Genomic DNA, 6,669 nt, shown 5'->3' with positions numbered 1-6,669 from the left:
ATATTAACCCTCTCCCAGCTCATCCCCGGGCAGCCCAGCATATCCACTCTTTTTCCATAGTTTTGAACTGCAATGACATACCCATCTCACAGTCGTCTGGTTACTTTGCAGGCAATGAGATGACGTCTTTGTACCGAACATAAAATGGTTAATTAAATACAACGTGCAATATGTCTACCACCTAAATAATCCTCAATAAGTGTAATTTCAATCAGTTACTATTTAACTAACATGTAGTACTGGTTAAACCTGGCTGAAGTGACAAGGAAAATCAGTTGCCATCTATCCTTGTGATCTATATCTCAAGGCTGAAACACAACCGCCGGGTGGGCTTTGGCAATGCTGGAAGGAGCTCGGTGAAGACAAGCATTTGCACACCAGAAGTGAGGCCTTTTTTTCTGCAGATTGCACTGCAATCGCATAAAATTAAAATGCAAAGTGGGCACTTGTGTATTTTTTAAAAAGGGATTAATGCACACTTCCACATTGATGTGTGCGCGCTTTTTAGTCAGCTGTATTTGGCATTGCTGTATTTATGCTAATGCGTACTCGCAAGTTAGCGCTGTTTGCCATTTGGAAGGTGTCCTCAGCAATTCTGGGTCCTGCTGGCAGGAAAACCCCGGCGTGGCTGAGGCAGAGCACTGCTGGTGCCCAGCCTTGGCTCCTCGCGGGCTGCTGTGCGCCCAGCCAAACCTTTTCCAAATTCTTCGGCTGTGGAATAGGAATTGAGTTTGCAAGGTCAAAAACACCTCTCCACGGAACAAACTTTCCCCTTTTCCTTGGCACACCCCCACGCACGTGCTCATCGCTATTAGGATCTAAAAAATTCCTGGACACGACGGACAATGGGGCACCGGCAGCTGCAGGGACGGGGGAGCTGCGCCAGCAGCATGTGGTGGGAGCACCCATGCTTGCTGAGGACAGCTAATGCACTTGCGTTTCCTTCCATTCTGCTTGATTCTTTTTTTTTTTTTTTTTTTTTTTTTTTTTTAATTAGACATCAGCCCCATTGCAGCCAGCCAGCCCAGAAGGTGCTGGGGCCTGACACCAGCACGCAGTGGGAGCTACCAGAGGAGCAAGATTCTGCACCCCTGCTCGGCCAGGGTCCACCTAACCTCTACACACCCCTTGCTCCTCTATTTCACCCATGCTTGGAGGAAAAAAATGATAAAATTAAAATTCTTGTAACAGGACTGGTTTTTTCATAAGACTAATAGAAAAAACAGCTCCTTTACTCTTCAGTAAAAACACCTTTGTTAATTATAAGACTCAGACCCATTATGGTTTCAAAGCATAAATTGGTTTTCTGTTTTTCTTCTGTGCAAGAATTTTGTTCATATAAATTTCCTACAGTGCAATAGACAGCCTTGTTACTAGACAGGACACAAATATACTAGAAGAAAAGAAAGGGATAAAAAAGAAAGAAACAGCAAGAAAGCCACCAATAAATCATTCCAGCCCCCTCTCTTCCTCTGCAGTTAGAAGGGGCTGGGGATTTTTTGATGAACTAATCAGAAAACGTGGGCTTTAAAAACCAAATCATTTCTGAGGAAGGGCTGGGTGAGTTAGTACCTCTGGAAAAAAATTCAAGAAAGCCGTTTCTTAATTTTGAACATTTCATTTCAACATTTTTAAAGAAAAAGTTACGTTCTGGATGGAAAACCATCTTTTGATGTCTATCAAAGAACTAAAGCAATTATTAAAGAAGTATATTGACGTAAAATTTTTGTTAAAATAGTTTTTTTTAATTGTGATGAGCTCATCTGTATTTTTTTCATCTGATTGTTTCCTGGGGTGCTTTATGATGCCCTTGCATCTGAACTCTGTGTGGAAATGATGCCCCTGTATAGCATGTGTAGTGTTGGGGGCCAGACCGCAACCTGGGGTGGCACCATTAACATCCAACACCCAGCACCTCTAACTGGGAGGTTAGTGCAGTGGGGCTGTATGGCTGGCCCAGCATCTACCCAGCCTGAGCTCCACCACCCTTTGTGTGTTTGCAACATATTGTGGGACAGGGGGGAGAAAATGGGACTAAAAGGGCTTTTATTGTACAAAAACACATAGATAGTGGGTTTCTCAATTTCACTAATGTAATGGGATTTCACTCTCCGTCTCTCAGCCTTGTGGAGGGCTCAGCGAGCCCTGATCTTACTTTTCTAGCAGAGGTGACCTTTAATCTAGGAGAAGGAAAGAAGAAGTTTCCCAGCCAGGAGCAGCAGACCCTGGTACCAGCACTCGCCACCGTGGCCCCAGGTCCCACAGATGCTCTGCCCGGTACATCCCACCCCTCAGCAGGAGGTCCAGGAGGCCCCTCCAGATGGTGATGCAGCTCTTGGTTGGCCCAAACGACCGTTAGGACCACACTTGTTTCTGAGTGGAAACATTTCAAACAGGCTAACATATACACGGATGCTGGGCAGACCAGGAGCTCCTCTGCCTGTCTCCCCAGCCTGGGGCAGGTGGTTGTGTGGGGGAGCCACGAGATCATCCCAAACTAGTCTACAGCCTCCTCCCATCACTAGCCAGTGCCTGAGTTAACGTAACACCCCTGGAGCACTATAGCTATAGGCTTAGGACCTCCATCCACTCAAAAAAACCCAACAACCCCCCCCCAAAAGTAACATTCTGCAACAATTTCTAAGCCTATAGAAAATAGCAATGATGTTGGGTGCCCTTTGTAGCTTGCGCTGGGATCTCTGGAGTGCTACACCAAAGCTAGGTAGGTGTATTAACTGACCATCACCTTGATCCGTGTAAAAGTCAGACACAAATACCATTTAATTACTGAGGAAAACCACCCTCCCCATCCTCCCTTACCTCTTCTGGTGCCAGGCGGGAGCTGCCTTCAAGGGTCCTCTTACCCAGAGAGGTCGAACGAGGTGCCACCACAGACAGCCCAGGACCTGGGTGGAAGGAAAGGGAAGTTGTATCCTGGGCAGTTTAGTGACCTTTATTTCCTAATTGACCCTGATGACTTTTTTTCCCCTTAAGCTTTTAAACTGCAATTGTGACTCTCTCAAACATACAAACTCTAGCAAGGCGCTGGGGCTAGCCAGCTCAGACTTTTCACAGAATCAGTGTTTTACCTTTTGATTGATCAAAGACTCCATCAGCACACTCTGAGTTATTGTTATTTTTTGTGTTTTGATCCACGCTTGCAGAAAATAATTACATATTATGTAGATAGATCAACATATTTTCACACTCTCATGCTGAAAGCAGAGGATTTCTTGCAATTTTACAAACAGATGTGATTTCAGGGCTGCCTTCAGAGACTTCCCCGAATCCCTTTGGAGTTCTACATACCTTTCTGCCTTGGAGCTTACCCTGACAATCTGTCATGCTCTGAAAGATGTTCCATGTAACGTTTCTTTAGGAAGATGGGGTTAATATCTCTCATGGGTCTCTGCCTTTACTGTTGTCTCCACAAACCTCAGAACAAGAAGAAACCAAGGAGGAGAGCAAAGCCATCCAGACCACGACAAGCACTACCCAGGCACTACCAGCTTCGCCTTGGAAATGCCAGCAACATCCCCCGGACGGTTTTGCAAAGAGCAACCCCCCAGTATGAACAGCATGGGAAGGGAGAGGAATAGATATCCATATTGACATTTGCCCCTTTAATTCGGCAATAAAATTATAATCACCAGTTCATCTCCATCACATGGTCCTTTTTCATCTCTCCCGTCTCCATGTCTCTTGGAAGAAGCACAAAAGCCTGGATGATGAAAGATCCTTAATGTTTCTTAGGAGGTTGGATACCGCCCAGTACTTGACGTCAGGAGAGAAAAAAGCTCAGATTTGCCTCACCTGCTTCTTAAGCGTTGCCGGTACTTTCCAGGATTAAGCCATTACAATCTCCTTAAGCAGTCATGAAATAAAATAAACACAAGTGTGATTTTCTAGTCAAAATAAAAGTTAAAAAAATGTCCCCATGCTAAACACCAATGCTTTCCAGAGCTGCGAGTGCAGGGGAGGTTTAGCCTGATTTTTAAATGCAGCTGCTTGACCTATGCGCCCAGACTTTTCTGATGTAGTTTTTGGGCTCTCCATTTACCATTGAGCTACTCTCCATGGTTACAACTTTTGCCTGTTTCAACCTTAACTTTCCAAAGACTCCTGTAAACTTCCAGAGTAAGCACAGAGCAATAACTCTCTGAACTACTAAAGGAATCAAACTGATGCAATTTATTTCCACAGAACCATGCAATATTCAATGATACACTGAATCCATGTTTTTAACACTTTTTAAAGGACTAAAACCCTGGAAAGAATTAATTAGGCATGCTCCAAAGCCTGAGCATTTAACAGTTTTCCACTCAGTTGTAGAATTTTAAGACCACCAACACTGGATACTGGCAAAGATTATCAAAGGTATTCTGGGCTGAAATACATACTAGTCAGAGGGCTTGGCCACTAAGCAACTGGAAAATACTTCATGAAAGCTTTAGCTGTGCTATTATATTTTGTAAAGAAACTTTAAGAAAAAATCCATAGTACCTAGAAGGTTAAGTTTGGGGCAGTGTGACTCATTGGGGAAATATGTACTGCACAGAATATTGTCTTCTCTGCAGATCAAGCAAATTGTTAATACAGCAGAGAGGTATTTATGGTCCCAGCACTGCAAAGCAGGGTTGAAAGTGATTAACGGGCTGGGATCTGCGCAGGATGCGGCCAGTTCATGTGCACAGGGATGCGGGGCTGGCTGGAGCAGCCTCTGCAGGAACGAGCCACCGAGATGCACACCTGGAGCCCAGCAACATCTGCAATCGCTCAAAGCATTGAAATGTCTCTTGTGCTAAAGTGAGATGAAAATGTACAATTTTGAAAAAATACAAGGAAAATGGTTGTTTTCTCCCACCCCCCCCACCCCCCATCAGATAAAACATCATTTCCATTTTCTGGAAGTGCCCTGATTTATCTAACCATTTCTGTTGCCTACTACAACATTACAAAGAAATCGACACATGCCAAAACAGCCACCATTCGGTACGGTCCTTGGTAGCCCATAAGAATATTGCAGAGAACTCATTTTCCATGATGGAAAACTCAGATGGAAAAAAATCATGATTTAAGTACCTGGTGCCCAGAAGCATGATGGATGCTGTACAAGCCAAAGACAGTACAGACATCCAGATGTTTCGGACAAAAGCAAGGCAGTTCAGAAGCCAAAAGTTTGGGGGGGGGGGGGGGGGGGAACAAACCAAAAAACCAAACCCAAACCAAAAAACGTCACCCACCCCACTCCTTCCCCCCCAAAAAAAACCCAGTATGCAGGAATTGGCCAAGGGATTCACAAAGTATCTATCCTTGGTTTTTTTTTTTTTTAATTAAAAACTCCTTGGCAAGCAACTTGATTTATTTTCATTTTTGCTCTCCAGCTACAGGATAAAAGTGACCCATCTTAGTAAATCTTTCTATAGCTATTTACTCTGCAGAACTTAAAGAGAAATTTTAAACACGGTGGACACTAAACTGGAGGTAAAGGGTGGACATTCCATCCCCAGATAGCCAAGGACCTTCAGATTCAGGGTTTTTTCCCTCACACTTGTATGCAACTGCTTACGCCCATGAACAGCCCATTTTTCTCACTGGTTACAACTGCTTGCCTTACTGGTGATCTTGTGATCGCTGTGCAAGGGCTGCACGGGGCAGAGCTGAATGCGCCGCTGTTCAAAGCAGATCGGCCAGGCTTGCTGTGCCGGGGCAGTGGCACCCAGAGAGACACCCCCCCGTGCCACTGCTACCCTGACGTCAGCCTGAGCGTGCTGCGGGTGCAAGGAGGTAATAACTGAGGGGATTTCATAATACAGCATCTTTAATTGAAATAGAAACGTAGTACATTACAACACGTTCATGTATGTTGTATATTACAACATATTGAAGCATAGGCAGGTTTCTAAACTGTGTAGTCAAATCCACACGACTCCCGTGCAAGGTGAATTAAACTAAGGAACAAGCCAACATTTCAATAAAGTCATTGAAGATGACAATGGACTTACACTAAAATCAATAAACACTTATATATAAGCGTATACACACACAAAATACACATATAAGGCTAAAAGGTCCAATTTTCATTTGCAATGAGGTGAATTTCCAGCGATGGGGCAGTGAAGAATGGCCCTCACGTCAAAGCTAACTACATCAGCTTATGTCAGGACACTAAAGGAGTTTGTTCAAATGAAAATGAGACCTCCACATCATTGCAAAGCAAGTACACACAATTTTGTGTCTTTAATTTAAAATTAAAGCCCCAGAGTACCAGGCAGTGGTCTCCTCGAGTATTTCTGCAAACAGGAGATCAGCTCTAGAAGTCTAAAAATATCATGGGCAGGAGCACGCAAATTCCTACAGTTGCTTTTACTTTTATTTCAGAAGGAACCACTTGTTCAGATTAAATATTCTTGGATCCTTCAATGCAGAGGAAGGGAAATAAGAAAAAGAATTTCGACATTTACAATGCTAAAACTTACCCTATCAGGTTCAGCTAAGGAGGAGGATTCAAAGTCTTGAACGCTTACCTGGAGTTTCAAAGAGCGTTACCCAAACGCAGAGGTACCCGTCTCCCTCGGGTACTACCCCTGGAGGTCACCTGCACCTGCCCTGCAGAGGGGATGGCACCTTCCTGGCAGAAGTGCTCCACAGCAGTGAGGGTTTGGGTCC

The sequence above is a fragment of the Falco punctatus genome (assembly GCF_963210335.1).
Source record: "Falco punctatus genome assembly, chromosome: 15".
NCBI lineage: Eukaryota > Metazoa > Chordata > Aves > Falconiformes > Falconidae > Falco > Falco punctatus.
This window is presented reverse-complemented; position numbering follows the sequence as displayed.